Genomic DNA, 12,248 nt, shown 5'->3' on the forward strand with positions numbered 1-12,248 from the left:
TTGAAGTTTCATTAGGTCCCATTTGTTTATTTTTGTTTTTATTTCCATTTCTCTAGGAGGTGGGTCAAAAATGATCTTGCGATTTATGTCATAGAGTGTTCTGCCTATGTTTTCCTCTAAGAGTATCATAGTTTCTGGCCTTACATTTAGGTCTTTAATCCATTTTGAGCTTATTTTTGTGTATGGTGTTAGGGAGTGATCTAATCTCATACTTTCACATGTACCTGTCCAGCTTCCCCATCACCACTTACTGAAGAGGCTGTCCTTTCTCCACTAAACATTCCTGCCTCCTCTGTCAAAGATAAGGTGACCATATTGCGTCGGTTTATCTCTGGACTTTCTACCCTGTTCCATTGATCTATATTTCTGTTTTTGTGCCAGTACCATACTGTCTTGATTACTGTAGCTTTGTAGTATAGTCTGAAGTCAGGGAGCCTGATTCCTCCAGCTCTGTTTTTCGTTCTCAAGATTGCTTTGGCTATTCGGGTTCTTTTGTGTTTCCATACAAATTGTGAAATTGTTTGTTCTAGTTCTGTGAAAAATGCCATTGGTAGTTTGATAGGGATTGCATTGAATCTGTAAATTGCTTTGGATAGTAGAGTCATTTTCACAATGTTGGTTCTTCCAATCCAAGAACATGGTATATCTCTCCATCTGTTTGTATCCTCTTTAATTTCTTTCATCAGTGTCTTATAGTTTTCTGCATACATGTGTTTTGTCTCCTTAGGTAGGTTTATTCCTAGGTATTTTATTCTTTTTGTTGCAATGGTAAATGGGAGTGTTTTCTTGCTTTCACTTTCAGATTTTTCATCATTAGTGTATAGGAATGCCAGAGATTTCTGTGCATTAATTTTGTATCCTGCTACTTTACCAAATTCATTGATTAGCTCTAGTAGTTTTCTGATAGCATCTTTAGGATTCTCTATGTATAGTATCATGTCATCTGCAAACAGTGACAGCTTTACTTCTTCTGTTCTGATTTGGATTCCTTTTATTTCCTTTTCTTCTCTGATTTCTGTGGCTAAAACTTCCAAAACTATGTTGAATAAGAGTGGTGAGAGTGGGCAACCTTGTCTTGTTCCTGATCTTAGTGGAAATGCTTTCAGTTTTTCACCATTGAGGACGATGTTGGCTGTGGGTTTGTCATATATGGCCTTTATTATGTTGAGGAGAGTTCCCTCTATGCCTACTTTCTGCAGGGTTTTTATCATAAATGGGTGTTGAATTTTGTAGAAAGCTTTCTCTGCATCTATTGAGATGATCATATGGTTTTTCTCCTTCAATTTGTTAATATGGTTTATCACATTGATTGATTTGCATATATTGAAGAATCCTTGCATTCCTGGAATAAACCCCACTTGATCATGGTGTATGATCCTTTTAATCTGCTGTTGGATTCTGTTTGCTAGTATTTTGTTGAGGATTTTTGCATCTATGTTCATCAGTGATATTGGCCTGTAGTTTTCTTTCTTTGTGACATCCTTGTCTGGTTTTGGTATCAAGGTGATGGTGGCCTCGTAGAATGAGTTTGGGAGTCTTCCTCCCTCTGCTATATTTTGGAAGAGTTAGAGAAGGATAGGTGTTAGCTCTTCCCTAAATGTTTGATAGAATTTGCCTGTGAAGCCGTCTGGTCCTGGGCTTTTGTTTGTTGGAAGATTTTTAATCACAGTTTCAATTTCAGTGCTTGTGATTGGTCTGTTCATATTTTCTATTTCTTCCTGATTCAGTCTTGGCAGGTTGTGCATTTCTAAGAATTTGTCCATTTCTTCCAGGCTGTCCATTTTATTGGCATAGAGTTGCTTGTAGTAATCTCTCATGATCTTTTGTATTTCTGTAGTGTCAGTTGTTACTTCTCCTTTTTCATTTCTAATTCTATTGATTTGAGTCTTCTCCCTTTTTTTCTTGATGAGTCTGGCTAATAGTTTATCAATTTTGTTTATCTTCTCAACGAACCAGCTTTTAGTTTTATTGATCTTTGCTATTGTTTCCTTCATTTCTTTTTCATTTATTTCTGATCTGATTTTTATGATTTCTTTCCTTCTGCTAACTTTGGGGTTTTTTTGTTCTTCTTTCTCTAATTGCTTTAGGTACAAGGTTAGGCTGTTTATTCGAGATGTTTCCTGTTTCTTAAGGTAGGATTGTATTGCTATAAACTTCCCTCTTAGAACTGCTTTTGCTGCATCCCATAGGTTTTGGGTCGTCGTGTCTCCATTGTCATTTGTTTCTTGGTATTTTTTTATTTCCTCTTTGATTTCTTCAGTGACCACTTCGTTATTAAGCAGTGTATTGTTTAGCCTCCATGTGTTTGTATTTTTTACAGATCTTTTCCTGTTATTGATATCTACTCTCATAGTGTTGTGGTCGGAAAAGATACTTGATACAATTTCCATTTTCTTAAATTTACCAAGGCTTAGATTTGTGACCCAAGATATGATCTATCCTGGAGAATGTTCCATGAGCACTTGAGAAAAATGTGTATTCTGTTGTTTTTGGTTGGAGTGTCCTATAAATATCAATTAAGTCCATCTTGTTTAATGTATCATTTAAAGCTTGTGTTTCCTTATTTATTTTCATTTTGGATGATCTGTCCATTGGTGAAAGTGGGGTGTTAAAGTCCCCTACTTTGAATGTGTTACTGTCAACTTCCCTTTTATGGCTGTTAGTATTTGCCTTATGTATTGAGGTGCTCCTATGTTGGGTGCATAAATATTTACAATTGTTATATCTTCTTCTTGGATCGATCCCTTGATCGTTAGGTAGTGTCCTTCTTTGTCTCTTCTAATAGTCTTTATTTTAAAGTCTATTTTGTCTGATATGAAAATTGCTACTCCAGCTTTCTTTTGGTTTCCATTTTCATGGAATATCTTTTTCCATCCCCTTACTTTCAGTCTGTATGTGTCTCTAGGTGTGAAGTGGGTCTCTTGTAGACAGCATGTATATGGGTCTTGTTTTTGTTTCCATTCAGCCAATCTGTGTCTTTTGGTGGGAGTATTTAGTCCATGTACATTTAAGGTAGTTATCGATATGTATGTTCCTATTCCCATTTTCTTAATTGTTTTGGGTGCGTTATTGTAGGTCTTTTCCTTCTCTTGTATTTCTTGCCTAGAGAAGTTCCTTTAGCATTTGTTGTAAAGCTGGTTAGGTGGTGCTGAACTCTCTCAGCTTTTGCTTGTCTGTAAAGGTTTTAATTTCTCCATCAAATCTGAAGGAGATCCTTGCTGGGTAGAGTAATCTTGGTTGCAGGTTTTTCTCCTTCATCACTTTAAATATGTCTTGCCAGTCCCTTCTGGATTGCAGAGTTTCTGCTGAAAGATCAGCTGTTAACCTCATGGGGATTCCCTGTGTTATTTGTTGTTTTTCCCTTGCTGCTTTTAATATGTTTTCTTTGTATTTAATTTTTGATAGTTTGATTAATATGTGTCTTGGCGTATTTCTCCTTGGATTTATCCTGTATGGGACTCTCTGTGCTTCCTGGACTTGATTAACTATTTCCTTTCCCATATTAGGGAAGTTTTCAACTATAATCTCTTCAAATATATTCTCAGTCCCTTTCTTTTTCTCTTCCTCTTCTAGAACCCCTATAATTCAAATGTTGGTGCATTTAATGTTGTCCCAGAGGTCTCTGAGACTGTCCTCAGTTTTTTTCATTCTTTTTTCTTTATTCTACTCTGCAGTAGTTATTTCCACTATTTTATCTTCCAGGTCACTTATCCGTTCCTCTGCCTCAGTTATTCTGCTATTGATCCCATCTAGAGTATTTTAATTTCATTTATTGTGTTGTTCATCGTTGTTTGTTTTATCTTTAGTTCTTCTAGGTCCTTGTTAAATGTTTCTTGCATTTTGTCTATTCTATTACAAAGATTTTGGATCATCTTTACTATCATTATTCTGAATTCTTTTTCAGGTAGACTGCCTATTTCCTCTTCATTTGTTAGGCCTGTTGGGTTTTTATCTTGCTCCTTCATCTGCTGTGTGTTTCTCTGTCTTCTCATTTTGCTTATCTTACTGTGTTTGGGGCCTCCTTTTTGCAGGCTGCAGGTTCGTAGTTCCCATTGTTTTTGGTGTCTGTCCCCAGTGGCTAAGGTTGGTTCAGTGGGTTGTGTAGGCTTCCCGGTGGAGGGGACTAGTGCCTGTGTTCTGGTGGATAAGGCTGGATCTTGTCTTTCTGGTGGGCAGATCCACGTCTGGTGGTGTGTTTTGGGGTATCTGTGCACTTATTATGATTTTAGGCAGCCTCTCTGCTAATGTGTGGGGTTGTGTTCCTGTCTTGCTAGTTGTTGGCATAGGGTGTCCAGCACCGTAGCTTGCTGGTCGTTGAGTGAAGCTGGGTGCTGGTGTTGAGATGGAGGTCTCTGGGAGATTTTTGCTGTTTGATATTATGTGGAGCTGGGAGGTCTCTTGTGGACCAGTGTCCTGAAGTTGGCTCTCCCACCTCAGAGGCACAGCACTGACTCCTGGCTGCAGCACCAAGAGCCTTTCATCCACACGGCTCAGAATAAAAGGGAGAAAAAGTAGAAAGAAAGAATTAGTAGAAGTAGAAAGAAGGAAAGAAAGAAAGAAAGAAGGAAGGAAGGAAAGAAAGAAAGAAAGAAGGAAAGAAAGAAGGGAGGGAGGAAGGAAGGAAGGAGGGAAGGAAGGAAAAAAGAAAGAAAGAAGATAAAGTAAAATAAAGTAAGATAAAATATAATAAAGTTATTAAAATAAAAAATAATTATTAAGAAAAAAAAAATTTTTAAACGGACGGATAGAACCCTAGGACAAATGGTAGATGCAAAGCTATACAGACAAAATCTCACACAGAAGCATACACATACACACTCACAAAAAGAGGAAAAGGGGGAAAAAAATCATAAATCTTGCTCTGAAAGTCCACCTCCTCAGTTTGGGATGATTCATTGTCTATTCAGGTATTCCACAGATGCAGGGTACATCAGGTTGATTGTGGAGCTTTAATCCGCTGCTTCTGAGGCTGCTGGGAGAGATTCCATTTCTCTTCTTTGTTCTCACAGCTCCCAGGGGCTCAGCTTTCGATTTGGCCCCACCTTTGCATGTAGGTCGCCGGAGGGCGTCTGTTCTTCGCTCAGACAGGACAGGGTTAAAGGAGCCGCTGATTCGGGGGCTCTGGCTCACTCAGGCGGGGGGAAGGGAGGGGTACAGATGCGGGGCGAGCCTGCGGAGGCAGAGGCCAACGTGACGTTGCACCAGCCTGAGGCGCGCCGTGCGTTCTCCCGGGGAAGTTGTCCCTGGATCCCGAGACCCTGGCAGTGGCGGGCTGCACAGGCTCCTCGGAAGTGGGGTGTGGATGGTGACCTGTGCTCACACACAGGCTTCTTGGTGGCGGCAGCAGCAGCCTTAGCGTCTCATGCCCGTCTCTGGGGTCTGCGCTTTTAGCCGCGGCTCGCGCCCGTCTCTGGAGTTCCTTTAAGCAGCGCTCTCAATCCCCTCTCATCGCGCACCAGGAAACAAAGAGGGAAGAAAAAGTCTCTTGCGTCTTCGGCAGCTCCAGACTTTTCCCCGGACTCCCTCCCGGCCAGCCGTGGCGCACTAGCCCCCTTCAGGCTGTGTTCACGCCGCCAACCCCAGTCCTCTCCCTGCGCTCCGACCGAAGCCCAAGCCTCAGCTCCCAGCCCCGCCCGCCCTGGCGGGTGAGCAGACAAGCCTCTGGGGCTGGTGAGTGCTGGTCGGCACCGATCCTCTGTGCGGGAATCTCTCTGCTTTGCCCTCCGCACCCCTGTTGCTGTGCTCTCCTCCGCGGCTCCGAAGCTCCCCCCTCCGCCACCCGCAGTCTCCGCCCGCAAAGGGGCTTCCTAGTGTGTGGAAACCTTTCCTCCTTTACAGCTCCCTCCCACTGGTGCAGGGCCCGTCCCTATCCTTTTGTCTCTGTTTATTCCTTTTTCTTTTGCCCTACCCAGGTACGTGGGGGCTTTCTTGCCTTTTGGGAGGTCTGAGGTCTTCTGCCAACGTTCAGTAGGTGTCCTGTAGGAGTTGTTCCACGTGTAGGTGTATTTCTGGTGTATCTGTGGGGAGGAAGGTGATCTCCGCATCTTGCTCTTCCGCCATCATCCCCTCGTCCAAATTTCATTCTTTTTAATGGCTGAGTAGTATTCTATCTTAAATATGTACCACATCTTTATCCATTCATCTGTTGATGGACATTTAGGTTGCTTCCATGTCTTGGCTATTGTAAACAGCACTGCAATGAACATTGGGGTGCATGTATCTTTTTGAACCATGGTTTTCTCAGGATATATGCCCTGGAGTAGGATTGCTGGATCATATGGTAGTTCTATTTTTAGTTTTTTAAGGAACCTCCCTACTGTTCTCCACAGTGGCTGTATCAATTTACATTCCCACCAACAGTGTAAGAGGGTTCCCTTTGCTCTACACCCTGTCCAGCATTTATTGTCTGTAGACTTTTTGATGATGGCCATTCTGACTGGTGTGAGGTGATATCTCCTTGTAGTTTTGATTTGCATTTCTCTAATAATTAGTAATGTTGAGCATCTTTTCATGTGCCTCTTGGCCATCTGTATATCTTCTTTGAAGAAATGTCTGTTTAGGTCTTCTGCCCATTTTTTGATTGGGTTGTTTGTTTTTTTGATATTGAGCCACGTGAGCTGTTTGTAAATTTTGGAGATTAATCCCTTGTTGGTCACATCATTTGCAAATATTTTCTCCCACTCTCTGGGTTGTCTTCTCATTCTGTTTATGGTTTCCTTTGCTATACAAAAGTTTTTGAGTTTAATTAGGTCCCATTTGTTTATTTTTGTTTTTATTTCCATCACTCTAGGAGAAGGATCAAAAAAGATCTTGCTGTGATTTATGTCAAAGTGTGTTCTGCCTATCCAGTCTTACATTTAGGTCTTTAATCCATTTTGAGTTTATTTTTGTTTATGCTGTTAGAGAATGTTTTAATTTCATTTTTTTACATGTAGCTGTCCAGTTTTCCCAGCACCATTTACTGAAGAGACTGTCTTTTCTCCGTATAGTCTTGCCTCCTGTGTCATAGATTAATTGACCATAGGTGCGTGTGTTTCTTTCTGGACTTTTTATCCTGTTCCATTGATCTGTATTTCTGTTTTGTGCCAGTACTATACTGTTTTGATGCCTATGACTTTGTAGTATAGTCTGAAGTCAGGGAACCTGATTCCTCCAGCTCTGTTTTTCTTTCTCAAGATTGCTTTGGCTGTACAGGGCCTTTTGTGTCTCCATACAAATTTAAAATTTTCTTGTTCTAGTTCTGTGAAAAATGCCATTGGTAATTTGATAGGGATTGCATTGAATCTGTAGATTGCCTTGGGTAGTATAGTCATTTTGGCAGTATTGATGCTTGCAATCCAAGAACATGATATATCTTTCCATCTGTTTGTGTCATCTTCGATTTGTTTCATCAGCATCATAGTTTTTGGAGTAGTTGCCTCCTTAGGTAGGTTTATTTCTAGATACTTTACTCTTTTTGATATGATGGTAAATGGGATTGTTTCTCTTTCTGATCTTTTATTGTTAGTGTATAGAAATGCAACAGATTTCTGTGTATTAATTTTGTATCCTGCAACTTTACCAAATTCATTGATGAGTTCTAGTAGTTTTCTGGTAGCATCTTTAGGATTTTCTATGTATAGTATCATGTCATCTGCAAACAGTGACAGTTTTACTTCTTCTTTGCCAATCTGGATTCCTTTTCTTTCTTTTTCGTCTCTGATTGCCATGGCCAGGATTTCTCAAACTATGTTGAATAAAAGTGGTGAGAGTGGACATCTTTGTCTTGTTCCTGATCGTATAGGAAATGCTTTCAGCTTTCCCCCATTGAGTATTATGCTAGCTATAGCATATATGACCTTTATTATGTTGAGGTAGGTTCCCTCTACATCCACTTTCTGGAGAGTTTTTATCATAAATCGGTGTTGAATTTTGTCAAAAGATTTTTCTGCATCTATCGAGATGATCATATGGTTTTTATTCTTCAGTTTGTTGACATAGTGTATCACTGATTTGTAGATATTGAAAAATCCTTGCATCCATGGGATAAATGCCACTTGATCATGGTGTATGATCCTTTTAATGTGTTGTTGGATTCAGTTTGCTAGTATTTTGTTGAGGATTTTTGAGTCTACGTTCATCAGTGATATTGGTCTGTAATTTTCTTTTTTTGTTGTATCTTTGTCTGGTTTTGGTATCAGGGTGATGGTGGCCTCATAGAACGAGTTTGGAAGTGTTCCTTCCTCTGCAATTTTTTGGAAGAGTTTCAGAAGGATAGGTGTTAACTCTTCTTCAGTGTTTGATAGAATTTGCCTGTGAAGCCATCTGGTCCTGGATTTTTGTTTGTTGAAAGTTTTCTAATCACAGTTTCAATTTCAGTACATGTGATTAGTCTGTTCATATTTTCTGCTTCTCCTGATTCAGTCTTGGGAGATTGTACCTTACTAAGAATTTGTCCATTTCTTCTATTAAATACATTTTATCCAACAATTTTAGAGAGAAGGTAGGTCAAAATAGCTCAGCCTGCCATATATCTGGAAATGGATGGTCCACCTCCCAACTTTGGTTAGTTCTAGAATGTCTATATTATTATGGCTAATAACATTTACTTTCTGTTTTGTAGCCATAATTCCCACAATTTTGTTACCCTTAGGTCTACATTGAAGGGATTTAGTGCTTAATCTCCTTGCCACTGAGCCATTCTTTTCCTGGCTGGCTGAAGTTCATTCTATTGGACTTCCAGAATTCCTTCCAGAAGAGCTCTTAGGAGGGATATTCCCTGAATTTTGTATGTTCAAAGACACTTGGCTGTTGCTTTATTTTTTCAATGACACTTTAGGCATAAAATTCATGGATCACACTTTCTTTCCCTGAAACTCTTAGATGCATGCTTCCTCTGTCTGCTCTGAAGAAATCAGAAGCTGGCTTCTTTCTTTTTTCTTTGTAAGTGACATGACTCTGTATCCTATTAATTATGTCTTAATTCTGATGAGTCTGATTCATTTCACCCAGGGAAACAGTGTACACTTTCAATCCATAGGCTTGACTCTTTCAGAAAAGTTGTTACAAAATAAATCTGGGTATCTTTTCTCTCTTTACTATTTGTTCAGATCCCGTAAGTGACACCATTTCTGTATATGTTGTATCACCTTTGTCTGTGGTCTTTGTCATTTACCATTGAACTTCTCCTCGTTTCCCTCAAGCTGGTCCCCACAGCGCTGGCTGTGTTCAGTACCGTCTTGGTCCTTGGTTTGCACTGTTGCTTTATTTTTCCCTTTCCCTTTTCACTTGACTTTTGCCGGCTCCTTTTTCATGTCCTTATGTATACGTTTTTGCCAGTGGCTTCTTAGTTTGCCTTTTGTTTATCATGGTTCCTTCCTTCCTTCTTTCAGTAGTTTTGATTAATGTATCTAAATTCCTCTTTAAACAAAGTGAGGTCTTCCTGGAGAAAACAACCAGTTGCAGGACAGTTGGGGGAAAGGCCAGGTCAGAACTCAGGGCCACCTCCAAATTGCCCACCTCATGGGGGGCCATGGGACAGAGGGCTTTGAGGGATAGTGGTGGTTTGGCCTCCCCTGATTTCGGCAGAGACCCTGCCAGGTCCCCTCCCCTGCTCCAGGTGTGCACAGATGGTTGGGCTCATCTGCTGCTCCTTCAGCCCTGACACACATACATCATCTGCTCACTCTGTACTCTTATCCCCGGCAGGCAAGGTGGATGTCTCCCCCTCTGCATTTCACCAGGTTGGCCACGTAGGTGTCCCTTCCGTGGTCTCTCCTCAGCCCAGCCTGCTGGACACTTTGCATCCTTTTCTCATATATTCATGTGGGGCTATACATTTTTCTCAGAGGTGGAGTTTTGCTCCTTCTCGTGCATTTTCTTTACTGTTTTCAGGTGGTTTTAGAAAGAAGGGACCAGGGGCATCTTCCAGCTAGGTGTAAAAGTGCTCTTTAAAGGACCTCTGCTTTTTCTGAATAAAGAGTAAAAAGTTGAGGCATTTCTCAGAGAATCCGTTGTCCTTGGTGTTATCGTGAAGTGTGTATTTCTACAGGGCCAGGGATGGGCCAGATGGTGAGTAGTGTTTATGCTGCCCCCCGGCCCTGCACGAGCTCACCGGGGATCTCTGTGGCATCTCTGGCGTTTTCCTGTGATAACACCCAGTCTTCCTGGGGAGATCCCTCTGGACAAGCAGGACGCGCTTATTCTTGCTGATCATGCAGAAGGAGATAACAGCTGAGAATTCTCTGTGATGGTCAAAGCAAGGGGCTATATTTGGATCTAAAAATTTGTTCTCATCCCTCTAAAAAATTTGAAATATGTGGCTTTTGCTGAAACATGAGCAGAAAATGGAGAAATGAGACAACTCTATTTAATAACAGACCTCGATTTTTCTCCGGTACCTAGAAGTTGAGAAGGCAGAGAAATGGGGGTCTGAACTCATTTCCTTGTTTAAAATGAAAATCAATCTAAAGAAATGTTTATTGAGTGTGAGCAACTTGGCCTGGAGTCATTCCTCAGCTCCATTTCCATGGCTTTTTGTGGCCAGGCTGGATCGGACGTCATTGGGAAAGCCCAGGTTCAGGTTTTGCAAAGGCAGCTTGAAAAGCAGTGCCTAAAAGGGAGTGTGGAAGTCCCAGCCCTTTCTGCAAGGTCAAGGCACATGCAGCTGGTGCTTCTGTGCAAATGTTTCATGGGCTCCATGCCTGGTCCCTGAGGAAGGAGGATACATCATCTTTGACTAACCCCGCTGTTCCATGATGCCAGTTTGTCCCAGCTGGGCCCGGTGGGAAGCTGGCATCTTACCTAGGCAGCTACCTGTTTCATGTTTCCATCGAAACCATGTCATGGGCATGGCAGGAGGGAGGGGGCTTGGTGCCTCTGCTGAGCCCAGGTTTGAATCAGAATTTTCAATCGATATCTCCACTGTTTGGGCTTTTATCACTATGGTGACCATATAATTTGTCCTCTAAACCAGGGCACATGAGAAAGTCTATGATTAATAAATTAAACACAGCCGTAAATTGGGAATGTCCCAGGCAAAACCAGAATGAATGGCCAACCTATCTCCTGAGGTTCCGTGATAAATCCAAATATATTGTGATACACTGTAACATACATCTCACTTTTTCTCCAGTAGGGTAATAAAAACCTGACATTATCTTTACTACCAAGACTAGATATTTATTCATACTTAGCGGCAAAGCTAGTATCATTTAGTAATGAATTCGTTAATCCTCAGATGTGGGTGCGTGCATTCATCTTTACATCCACGTATTAGCGTGCTCATTATTTTCTACCACCTTATAGGAAATGGAGCTTGGTTTAGTGCCATGGTTTATCACCCAGTGTTTGCTGGGAGGATTATGGTGCTTTTAGATGGTTGAATTCACTCCTTCGATAATAGTAGTTGTGAAGCAGTAGCAGCTAACACGTATTGGTCGCTGTGTGCCAGGCTCTATGCTAAGAGATTAACAGATAATCTCTCCCTGAACCCTCACGTCATCTCCTCTCTACAACTTAAAGAAGTTAAATAACTTGTGTGCTCTCAGAGCTTGGAAGCGCAGAGCCTGGTTGGATATACAAACAGCCTGACTTCGGTGCTTGTGCTCATTGTATGGTCTGTATTTCCAGTGAACGTTGTGTTCTATTTTACATTCAACAGGCTGTTAATATTTCCATTAATGAGAGCTGATGTAGAAATGGCACTTGTAAGTCTGTTCCTTGTTCGGTGGCTCCTTCCTATCCCAGTTTCCCCATTGTTTCAAGTTGCTGCATTTTCCATACAGCTGTGGTTGACAGACTCCTGTGGTAGCTTCCTTCGCTTTATAAAGCTATGTTAAATTGTGACTCTATTGTCGCCTTCTTTTAACTGAGCTCCGATTGCTGCGGAGATATAATTTTAGTGGGATGATTACTATGAGAAATTCAACTCGTATGTGTTTAAATCATCTTGAGTATTCTGGATGTATGGAATACTGAGTTCCATGACAGTGTATGAGGTCATCTGTTTATTAGGATGTCCTGTCTTCCTTGAGTTTCTAGCACCATTTCCTACAGACTTTCTGTATACGTGTGAGTGCTTCTATGCTCCAAGGACCAGCGCAGGTGGTGCCTTGATGCCTCTGTTCACCCTGGGCCCAAAAGAGAGTGTTACCAACACTCACTGACTTTCCAACCTGGCTCCAGTGAGCCCCACTCTCACAGTAGCCAAGGAAGGGACCCCAGGAACACAAGTGCCTTTTTTTTTTGCGGTGGGAGGGGGGGTTGTG

General features: G+C 41.4%; 1 protein-coding gene and 1 long non-coding RNA gene across 2 annotated transcripts in view; both read left to right on the forward strand.

The window, feature by feature from the left end:
- Positions 1-12,248, forward strand: part of ADAM12 (ADAM metallopeptidase domain 12) — a gene marked incomplete at its 3' end in the record, with an annotated part of 388,619 nt that overhangs the window by 371,178 nt on the left and 5,193 nt on the right. The window lies entirely within an intron of this gene.
- Positions 4,375-4,729, forward strand: LOC309971723. The gene is made up of 2 exons (XR_014326759.1): positions 4,375-4,534; positions 4,566-4,729. It is a non-coding gene; the product is annotated as an uncharacterized lncRNA (long non-coding RNA).

Source organism: Leucopleurus acutus, assembly GCF_964270905.1.
Source record: "Leucopleurus acutus genome assembly, chromosome: 14".
In the NCBI taxonomy this organism is placed as follows: domain Eukaryota; kingdom Metazoa; phylum Chordata; class Mammalia; order Artiodactyla; family Delphinidae; genus Leucopleurus; species Leucopleurus acutus.